We start from the raw sequence: 12,893 nt of genomic DNA, 5'->3' as shown, positions 1-12,893 counted from the left end.
ATCAAGCGATGAAGAGGGTACGCTTGGTCTCAAAGTTAAACAAGCCATCGCAAAGAAACGTTCAGGAAACAATATCGATAGCTTCTTTGAACGACCTAAAAAGCAGTCTAAAGTTGTGAAACGGTCTTCAAATGTGAGCAAAAGTTCACCAGACGGTGTTGCAAACTTGTCATCCGGACAAGACGACGGGGCCTATGCATCACATTTGATTAAAATCGAGATATATGATATGCATAAAATCAAAAACGTCCCACCCATGGAACACTGGAAGCATGCGGACTTCAGATTGAAATATTTTGCGTTGGAAGACGATTTGGAGCTACAAAATACGCGAAATATTATTTATAACATAACAAAGCAATTAGCTTCTAAGGACAGTAGTGTGAAATATTTTATAGATAATAAGAAACAGTGATAGTTATAATTATTAATGATAGTAGTAGCTTAATGATTGTGTTAACGTATTTCTCATTTTTTACCTCTCCTTAAGTACATTTTCCATGTAACAGATTATTTTTATTGTATCACATTACAACAAGTTTTAATTTAATACTTCTCATTTGTAAAGATTACAGTCCCCACTCTTAGAAATCTTATACCTGTAGTCAACTATTTAAATGAAAGAAAGCACTGTATGATTTCTCATTTCATAATGGACTCTTTGAGTTGTGATGTCTACGATCTTGAACTTATCAGACTCTGTGAAGAAATAGAAGAAAATGAAGATCTATGCGAGGCTGCCCGTCTTGTGAGCCAACTACATCGAGAGGCGTAAGTAAAAGTATTCCTGTTCATACATGTTTATAACTCTTAACCAGTACCTGTTTAACAAAGGAGGGGTTCCTCATAACTTGTTGTGACCAGAACTTATTGTTAGGATAAACGTGGGGTGGGAGAGTGCTGGTTATATAAGCGGGGTATCTCGAGTTCATATCATTCAGTGTTTTGGTGCCGTGCTTGTACTGTGATATCCTTTTCCTTATTATCATATAATGGTGTTTACTTACTATCATATTGGTCTCACTTTGCCTCGTGATAAGATTGAGGAATTAAGTAAAGAATTTATTTTAGCATATTTTCATAGAAATATAAGAATGTGGTATATATCAAACAAATTACCTCACTCGTTACTGGAAGATTCTGATATTATACCGTATTATACACCATGTGATGGGCATATCAAAAATTCCAAGGGGAATACTCAGTCATCAGATGTGATTGATGGAGTTTTGATGATGCGGGCCTATTGTCAGCAGTGTCGAAAAGACTTACGTTAGTATATACAACCAACCGTTTTAGTAATTATTTTTATTTTATCTGACATTAAGATATTTATGTTTATTATGTATTGTTATAGATCTTCTCAAATAGGACGGGGAGTAAAAAGGACAGCTGCAGTTTTGGAGACCGAAGAATTCTTGGTGAAGAAAAACCGTTCAGCAGCTGCTGAACCTGTAGCATCAACATCATCCGAACCAGTTCCCGATGTCATTGTGAGTGCAAATAATAATCATGAAATTGAATGTTCTGTGTGTAATAAGTTTGTTTCTAAAAGATATTTTAAAAATCATTTAAATAGTAATCTTCACAAAAATAATGTTTTAAGGGCTGACATTGAATGGGTTAATGTTCAGTTAATTGAAAATGCTTTTAAGAATAGGGTGGCCACTTACAGAATACTATTAAATGAAAATGTTCACCAACCATTTACTCCCGAATCCATTTTACTAGGAAATAAAGATAAAATCTTTGCATTATTGGATCGTTCCCTCACTGATCACCATGCTTTAAAAGTAAACTTTATTTTGAATGCGGATTTTACTCAAGAGAGCAAACAAGTAAATAATACATTTGATTTCCAATTATGTAACAATGTAGTTGATGTTAGCAGCGACAAAGATGATATTTTCGAGTCAGTTGTTAAAGATATATTAACAAAATTATTTAACTTTGAGAGAAAAGACAGTGGATGGAGTTTAGTAAAATTTAATTATCTAGATGTCAATGTAAACAAATTTAATCCATTGCGTGGTTCTTCCTATATCGAATTACCACGTGATATTCAGAACAGAAAAGCAGTTATTAATGTAAAAAATAATGATCATGAATGTTTTAGATGGGCTGTATTGTCAGGCTTGTATCCACCTACAAGTCATCGTTCAAACACTACGAAATCGTATATAGCGCATAAAAATAAATTAAATTTTAGAAATTTAACTTTCCCACTTAAGGTTGGAGATATTCAGAAATTTGAAAAAATGAATGATATAAGTATAAACGTTTTTGGTCTTGAATACAATTCGAAAAGTAAAAAACATGACGTAGTAGGCCCATTACACTTAACAAAGTGCAAAAAAGCTACCCACTTGAATTTATTGTACATATCCAAAGACAGTAAGGGGCATTATTGCTATATCAAAAATTTATCTAGGTTAGTATCTAAACAATTATCAAATACACAGCATGCTGCACATATTTGTGATGGTTGTTTGTCGAACTTTACAACTCGCGACAATTTAATGAATCATCAAAGAAACGATTGTTTCCATGTTTGTACACATTTACCTTCAGAACAGGATAAAAAGAAAAACTGGTTCAATGAAAACGTTTCCTCCAATATACTTACTTTCGATAATTATGAACGTAAATTAAGGGTACCTTTTGTTATTTATGCTGATTTCGAGGCCTTTCTAAACCCGATTCAAACAGGTACAATTAATCCTACTACATCCTCAACAACAAATGTACAAAAACATGAGGTATATAGTTTTGGATACTACATTAAATGTTCTTATAATGATAAATTGTCAGTGTACAGAACATATAAAGGCAAAAATTGCACCCAGGAATTTATGAAGTATATGGAACAAGACTTAAAGGCTATTTGTAGGAGAAATACTTTTGTAAAAACTCCATTGCCTTTATCTAATGCAAATAATGTGCATATTGCTCAGAGTAGTACATGTTATATTTGTGATAAAAATTTAAACGAGGATTCAGTCATTTCCTATAATTACCATACTGGTCTTTATGAAGGAGTGGCACATAAATTTTGTTCTGAAAAATACAGGGCACCTAATTTTGTACCTGTATATTTCCATAATTTGTGTAACTATGATAGTCATTTTATAGTGCATGGGCTTGGTTTGGCGGAAGGCGACATTGAACTGATTCCAGAGAACAAAGAGAAATACATTTCATTTTCTAAGAGCTTACAAATAAATAATCGCACAATTAAATTGAGATTTGTCGATTCACTTAAATTTATGTCCAGTAGTCTTGACAAATTGGCAAAAAACTTGTTGCCTGAACAATTTCATGAATTAAAATTGAATTTTTCATGCGAGGAGGATTTTAAACGCTTATTACGAAAGGGTGTCTATCCCTATGAACACATGTCATCATACGATTCTTTAAACTTAACAGCTCTTCCCTCTAAAGATGATTTCTTTAGTTCCTTGTCTGATAGTCACATCTCAGAACAGGATTATGATCACGCAAAAGATGTTTGGTCTCATTTTCAATGCAAAAATATGGGTGATTATTCTGATTTATATTTAAAAACTGATGTTCTATTACTAACTGATATATTTGAAAATTTTAGAAACCTTTGTCTTAAGACGTATGGATTAGACCCCGCTCATTATTATACTGCTCCGGGATTAAGTTGGGATGCAATGTTAAGAACTACAAAAATAAAACTAGAACTCCTAACTGATATCGATAAAATAGCTTTTATATCAAAAAATATTCGAGGTGGCATATCACAATGTAGTAATAGATACGCGAAGGCTAATAATATTTTTTTGGAAGATTATAATCAAAATATCCCATCGTCATTTCTTATGTACTTTGATGCAAATAACCTTTACGGGTGGGCTATGTCTCAATGTCTTCCTACCGGTAAATTTGAATGGGTAAATACAGATACTGACTTTAATATATCTGATGACGCTGATCATGGTTTAATTTTAGAAGTTGATCTCGAATACCCTAACGAGTTGCATGACTCTCATTCAGATTTGCCATTTTGTCCTGAAAACGTTTGTTTGGGTAATTCCAAAGAAAAAAAATTAATTCCTAATTTAAATAAAAAAACGAATTATGTCATTCATTATAGAAATCTAAAACAGTGTTTGAAGAATGGTTTGAAATTGAGTAAAATCCATCGCATTCTTAAATTTCAGCAGTCTATGTGGTTAAAAAGTTACATAGATTTGAACACCCACATGCGATCACAGGCATCATCCGATTTTGAAAAAGATTTCTTTAAACTAATGAATAATTCAGTGTTCGGTAAAACCATGGAAAATGTTGCAAAACGCGTAAATGTCAAATTATTAAATCACTGGGAAAATCGAGGAAAAACGCAGGGGGTTCAATCTTTGATAGCGAAACCTGAGTTCCATAGTTTATCCATATTCTCTGAGAATTTAGTGGCCGTTCAATTGAATAAAACTAAAATATTTTATAATAAACCGATTTATCTGGGATTTTGCGTATTAGATATATCGAAAACTTTGATGTATGACTTTCACTACAGCTACATGAAAACCAAATATCCAGACAACCTTAAGCTTCTTTATACAGATACTGATAGCTTAGTATATCAAATTTTCACGGAAAATTATTACGCAGATATAAAATCAGATCTTAATTTATATTTTGATACATCTGACTATCCTCCTAACAATAAATATGATTTGCCGTTAATAAATAAAAAGCGATTAGGGTTTTTCAAAGATGAAAATAATGGTAGAATTTTAAAAGAGTTCGTAGGTCTGAGATCTAAAATGTATACCTTAGATGTTGAAAAATATGACGAGAATGATGAGAAAACTGAAAAATACGGTGTTTTATCAAAAGCCAAAGGAGTCAATAAATGTGTTACAAAAAAATTTACTCTTGACAATTACAAAACGTGTTTATTTAATAAAAATTTGCAACGCGCTCAAATGCTAAGATTTAAGTCTATAAAACATATAATATTCACTCAAAAAATAAATAAAATATCATTATCGCATGAAGATACAAAACGGTACTTATTAGAAAACTCTTCTGACACTCTAGCGTGGGGTCATTATAAAATACCGCAATAATGAAAAAGTTTCAAAGTTGTAATATAATCACACAGAACATTCGAATTCCAAATTATTGTTTGTACATTGTATATTTTTAAGGTATTACTTGTAAACATGTAAAAAAATGTATGAATTTTATTTTATTGTATCTTTTAAGGTATTTTTGTAAATATGAAACAAAAAAATAATGATAAAAGTGTAATCATAAATAATAAAAAAAAATTTACGTAATCATTTTGTTTTGTTTTTTTGTCTACTATATCTGAGTTGTTTAAATAGTAATCATCTTTCTGAATATTACCATTTAAAGTCCATCCGTTAACATATCAACACTCACCCACACACATACACACATAGACATAGATTACGATATTTAATAATGATTCACTTTTATCATCCTTTCACCACCATTGTCGCAGGTCCTAGTGGGTGTGGTAAAACGCAATTTGTTACAAACTTTTTGAATAACTCCAAAGAGATATGTAATGTTGAATTTGATGAAATTATTTGGTGTTATGATGAAATGCAACCTCTCTACAATCTGGAAAATATAAATTATAGTCAAGGAATACCAGATTTTTCAATTTTTGATGGGAAGAAACCTAAACTTCTTATTATAGATGATTTGATGAGAGAATCGGATGGACGAATCGTTGACATTTTTACGAAAGGTAGTCATCATAGAAACTTAAGTGTTTTTTATATTACACAAAACGTATTTCATCAAGGTAGAGGTCAACGTGATATTTCATTGAATACAAGCTACATTGTATTTTTTAAAAATCCCAGGGATAAAACTCAAATACGCTACCTGTCACGACAAGTTTACCCAGAAAACTCAAAGTTTGTGGACGAAGCCTACAAAGATGCTACAAAGGAGGCTCATGGTTACCTCATGATTGACCTGAAACAAAATACAAATGACATATGCCGTTTTAAAACAAAAATATTTCCGTTTGATGGGCATTGCACAGTGTATGTACCTAAAAAGGGGTTTAAATATGATAAAAATCACCATATTTTAGTCAGTTCTACATGATGCATGCAAGAGTAAACACATATAAACATTTACTTGAAGCATTGCAGTTGCTTAAACCCAAATATCGTACTGCATTACTTAAATCTTGTGACGATGAAGAGATCAACATTATTTGTGAGTGCATTTATAACGTCCTAAATGGGAAAATTCCATTAGAAAAAAAAGAAAAGACGAAACTAAAAAAATATAAAGATATTTTAAGAAAATTAGTTTCGAAAGGGAAACATAAAATAAGAAAAACTGTTATAGTTCAAAAAGGAGGTGCATTTCTACCTATTATTTTAGGTGCAGTTTTAAGTGCTTTAGTGAACTCTTTATCATAAACAAAATGGAAAACACAAAAAAAATGTTATTAGTTGAATCAGATTTTATTGAAAGGCTGAAACGGAATGAGAGTCCACCCGAAAATTCCTCATCTCGGCTAGATGGAGAGATGCAAAAAATCCTTAAAAGTAAAATGAATGATCGCGAAAAGTGGACGTTATATTCTCAAGCATTACAAAGATTTCTACATTTTATTGAAACAGATCGAAAACCGTTTAGAATACCCATCGTGATGGAGGGGGTAGATCAAGTCATCAACGAAAGTAATGATATTATAAAAACAAAAGTGAACAAAAAGGAGGAGATTGAAAATAATGAGTCAGTTACAGATAATGTAACTGAAGCAGCCACACCGTCATCGTTTAATACACCACCTGGCGAAATAAATCAAGAACTAATGCCAATTAGTCCGTCAAAAATTATAAACATATTACCTAAATCTTATGAAAAAAAAGCTCGAACGTTGTTAGATTACATTGTTTCAAGTAAACCGAAAATTTGGTGGAAACAGACTGGTGAAGTTGTTATAAATAACCAAACCATTCAAAATAGTAATATTACTGATTTGGTAAGCGACACCGTTAGATGTCTTAAACGTCCTAAGCCAATTGGATGGGAAGTGTTTGCTTTACTTTTAAAAGATATCGAAGTTCCTAGGTCATGCATAGGTAATCCTACAAATTTAGCATTTATTAATGGTACTCCTTTGATTGAACCCTTTACCCCCTCCACATCTGTGAAGACGAGAGCCTCAACAGATAAAGATAATAACACTTCTACGCCTCTTGCTACACGGGAGCAAAAGCGATCCGGAAAGAAAATAGAGTGGGAAAGATGGACTCCTTATTAGATATTAACAGAATCTATTATGACGTCTCTAATCCAGCTGGCTATAGCAGTTTAAATAATTTATCAAAGGAAATGAAAGGTCAAATGAACAAAGAGGAAGTGAAAAAATGGTTACAATCTCAAGATACGCACACGCTGCATAAACCTATTCATAGACGATTTACTAGAAATAAATACATTCTCTCGAACTTTAATGAACTTTGGCAAGCTGATTTAAGTGATATGAGTACTTATAGTCAATATAATGATGGGTACAAATATATTCTTTGTGTTATTGATGTGTTCAGTAAATATGCTTTTGCAAGAGCCATGAAGAAGAAGGATTCAGCAACTGTTAAACAATGTTTTGAAAGCATATTTACTGAAGCCAACTCTGTTCCCCGTCACATCCAATCTGATAAAGGTACAGAATTTGTTTCAAAGGCGGTTAGAGATTACTTTAAGAGCAAAAATATTAATTATTATACCACTAATAACCCCGACATTAAAGCAAGTATAGTAGAAAGGTTTCAAAGAACACTTAAAATGAAAATGTGGCGTTACTTCACTCATAAGAATACATATAACTACACAAATATATTACAAGATCTTCTACATTCTTACAACCATAGCTATCATTCTAGCATTAAAATGCGCCCAGTTGATGTTAGCTCTAATAATATTATGACTGTTTGGTGTAATTTATATGATCGCAAAAAAGATAGGCAAATTTCATTAGAAACTAAAAAACTAAATGTAGGTGATCATGTTAGAATCACTAAATATAAGCATGTGTTTCAAAAAGGTTATGAAAGTAATTGGAGTGATGAAATATTTATTATTGATTCGATTATTAACAGATCGCCACGAGTTGTTTATACAATAAAGGATTTAGAAGGTGAACCCATCATTGGTACATTTTATTCTAAAGAATTACAAAAGGTAACTTACCTCCCCTCCAACGAGTATAAAATTGATAAAATAATACGCTCGCGTCGAGTTGCTGGCAGAAAGGAAATACTAGTTAAGTGGCAAGGTTATCCTAATAAATTTAATTCTTGGATACCTGAATCAAACTTAAAGAAAATATGAGTGAAAATAGTTTTTATCTAACTTTGTTAAGTAATAGTTCATCAGATTACTACACGGATAACACGACTGCACATTTCTTAACTAAATTACCAAAGACCATTAAATTGGATGGAGAATGGGTAGTTGGGTTGGTGGAATTTCAATATCCTTGTTCCATGTATAATGTTCAAGAGCACGAAAACATCATTTATTTAAAGAAAAAGGTGTTATCACCCACCGATAAAACTACAAAAATAGTAGATATAAAAACTCATATACCAGCCACTACATATGATAATATAGATCATTTTCTTCAAGCGTTTAATGAAAACCCACAGTTAAAAAATAACGTAAAATTTCGATATGATGGATTAACAAAACTGGTTGGAATAGCAACAACAAATAAAGAAATAACATCTATCATTACAACTCCGATACTAAGTCTGCAATTGGGTTTTAAACCGAAAACAAATTTAAAACAAAATACATTAGGAAAAAGCCCTGCAAATTTATATTTAGGTTTACCATCTCAAATATTTGTTTATACTGATATAATACACCCACAAGTAGTCGGAGATGTTATTACTTCATTACTCAGAATAATACCTTTAGATCCAACTAAGTTCATTTATGGAGCTTATAAAACTCACATCTTCTCACCCGCTCATTATGTACCAGTTTTACGAAGAGAGTTCGATACCATTGAAATAGATATAAGAACAACGACTGGTGTCAGAGTACCATTTCAATTTGGATCTTCTTGCGTGAAGCTACACTTTCAACGAGTAAAATGATTTACAACAGATCGTCAGTCTCTTGTCCTTACGAACATTATTATTCACACCAAGCCGGCTCTGGGATAGGTATTGTCTATAAGGGAGTTCCATATCAACGAGGACATGGTATAGGCAGTTTTTTGGGTGGACTATTTAGATCAGTGCTCCCTTTGTTATCTAGCGGTTTAAAAACCATTGGAAAAGAAACCTTAGGGGCAGGGGTTGGTTTGTTAACTGATATGGTAAATTCTCGTCCTATGGATAGTTCCATTCGATCACGATTTAAGGAAGCGAGCGCTAACCTAAAAAGAAAGGCTGATGAAAAAATTGATTCTCTCATGTCAGGATCTGGGTATAAAATGTCGAATAAAAGAAGAGAACCGCTCATTACTCGAAAAGCATCGCGACGAAGAGGAAGTAGAAATAATAATAAAAATAACGATATATTTTCAAGTTAAATAATGTCATTTCTACACAGTCATTCATGTGAATGTGCAAAATCTGAATTAGATATATTTGCCCTTCCATCAACTCAAACAAGTATTGAAAGCGGACATTGGATTCATTACAAACCAATTTCATCTTTAAGTGATGATGGCCCCATTGAATTTCAAGTACCTGGATCAGGAGATGACTACATTGATCTATCACACACAATGTTACATATTACTGCTAAAGTATTGAATCAAGATGGGACAAAATTAAAAGCAGGTGCCGGAGTTGGACCCACCAATAACTGGCTACATTCCCTTTTCAACCAACTTGATGTATATTTAAATCAAAAACTCATATCACCCCCAAACAATACATATGCTTACCGTGCTTATATGGAAAATCTTCTCAACTATGGACCGGCAGCCAAAAAAACCCATCTTACTTGTGGGTTATGGTATGAGGATACCCCAGGTTTTATGGATACCGTTGACGCCAACAACAAAGGATTTCAGAAAAGACTAGAATTTATCAAAGAGAGTAAGGAAGTGGAAATGATTGGACATTTGCATGGCGATATATTTAACCAAGAGAAATTCTTGATAAATGGTGTTGAATTGCGTATTAAGTTAGTCCGATCAAAAGAATCATTTAATTTAATTTGTCATCAAGATAAAAAACTTAAAGTACAAATAACAGATGCTAGTCTCATTGTTAGAAGAACAAAAATCAATCCTAGCGTTTTGTTAGCCCATCAAAAAGTATTGGCAACAACGACTGCGAAGTACCCCATTACGAGAGCAGAAGTTAAGGTTCTCACAATACCAACAGGGGTCCAGGGTAAAACATTGGATAATATATTTCTCGGACAAATTCCTAAACGCTGTATTATTGGATTTGTATCAAATTCAGGTTTTAATGGAAATTTAGCTTTGAATCCATTTAATTTTCAAAATTATAATATGAATTCATTTAGCTTGTTTGTAGATGGTCATGAAATTCCTTCTAAAACATTACAACCGTCATTTAGTTCTGGTTTAATAGCGGCGGCATATCACACCTTATTTTCTGGAACTGGTATTCATTTTCACAACGAAGGTAATGGAATAAGTAGAACAGATTATGGTGGAGGATATTGTTTGTTATGTTTTGATTTAACGCCTGATTTATCTGCTAGTTCAACTTCACACTGGAATCTTGTTAGACATGGAAGTGTTCGGATAGAAGTACGCTTTGATTCGGCTCTAACTAGCACCATTAATTGTATCGTGTATGCAGAATTTGACAACATTATTGAAATAAACAAAAACCGTGATGTATCTGTAGATTATAATAGTTGAAAAACATAATTATATAAATACAATGTTTTCTTTCGTTTACTTTATTTTGTTGTAGTCATTGTTTGCAGCATCATCAAGACATAAATTGTTATTAATTAAGTAATTATGGATACTAATGAGATTCAATTTTGTATGAAGAAATTAAACCCACTTTTTGAATCAAATGTTTTTGCTGCTAACAAAATACCTATTTGGGTCGATCTACCTGTCTTTATTGTTAGTAATTTGGACCCTGACACGAAACCAGGCTCCCACTGGGTTGCCATACACATTGATGTTACTGGTATAGGAGAATATTTTGATTCCTTCGGACGGAAACCTTCAGGTTACCATAACTTATTTTTAAAAAGAAACACCAGACAGTGGTTTTATAACAATAAACCTCTTCAAAACCATTTTACTTCAGTTTGTGGTGAATATTGTCTAGTTTATTTGTATTTTAAATATCATGGAAAAACTATGACAGATATGCTAAGTTTGTTTTCTGATAATTCTGTATGTAATGACCTTATATTAAGGAATATGTTTAAAACATTTTTTGTGAAATAAAATAATACGTGTACTTAAATAAGATTTTTTATTTTTTCACCTTTTAAACCACACATTTTTTTTTAAATTTTATTATTTACAAAATATTTCTTAACATTCTTTGTTACTTAAAAAACGAGACGACACAAAAAAATCTGTTACATGGAAAATGTACTTAAGGAGAGGTAAAAAATGAGAAATACGTTAACACAATCATTAAGCTACTACTATCATTAATAATTATAACTATCACTGTTTCTTATTATCTATAAAATATTTCACACTACTGTCCTTAGAAGCTAATTGCTTTGTTATGTTATAAATAATATTTCGCGTATTTTGTAGCTCCAAATCGTCTTCCAACGCAAAATATTTCAATCTGAAGTCCGCATGCTTCCAGTGTTCCATGGGTGGGACGTTTTTGATTTTATGCATATCATATATCTCGATTTTAATCAAATGTGATGCATAGGCCCCGTCGTCTTGTCCGGATGACAAGTTTGCAACACCGTCTGGTGAACTTTTGCTCACATTTGAAGACCGTTTCACAACTTTAGACTGCTTTTTAGGTCGTTCAAAGAAGCTATCGATATTGTTTCCTGAACGTTTCTTTGCGATGGCTTGTTTAACTTTGAGACCAAGCGTACCCTCTTCATCGCTTGATTCGTCTTTATTATCATCCGGGTAGTAATAGTTCTTGAAAGTATTTTCAGTGAACTGAAACAATATAAAACAATAATTTACACACTGTCTACAATCTTGATAATTAAAACACAAAGAACACAAGTGAAAACAAAACAAAGTAAGTTACGGTAATAAAAGACATACTTACATCCATTGTTGGGTCTTTCTATAAACACTTAAACACTTCACTGTTGAATTAACACTATATTTCTATATACTGCAGTAGATACAAGGAGCTCTGATACAGAGGACTGCCACGACAGTAATACTTACTCAAAGCCATTTCTCTTCGGCTTTTATACTGTGATAGTGAGCAGGATACAGTATCGTTCAAATCATGTCTCAACAGGTTCATCTAATACAGACGCTCTCTTTACTAAAACCCAAATTCAAAAGCATAATAGGAAACAATAAATCCATTGTCAGTATAAAATATAATAGATGTCTACCAATAAAGCAATTATGCTGTTATAACAATGAATACCAACACACAAGAAATGCCGACGTATTAGACAAAATCATGTTGAAACCAGTTGACACGTCTCGTTATTTTTTTTAAATCATACAAAGTAACATGTCTCAACAAGTTCATCTAAACAGACGCTCCCTGTACTCAAACCCAAATTATATCCACATAATAATCCATTGTCAGCATAAAATATAATAGACGTCTATCAATAAAGCAATTAAGCTGTTATAACAATGAAAACAAGTGCACAAGAAATGCCTCACACGCCTAGTTATTATTTTAATAATACAAAGAAACAAGTAGCTACGAGTTTACTTTCTA

Source organism: Cydia splendana, chromosome 8, assembly GCF_910591565.1.
Source record: "Cydia splendana chromosome 8, ilCydSple1.2, whole genome shotgun sequence".
Classification (NCBI taxonomy): Eukaryota; Metazoa; Arthropoda; class Insecta; order Lepidoptera; family Tortricidae; genus Cydia; species Cydia splendana.
Note: the sequence above shows the minus strand (reverse complement) of the source record.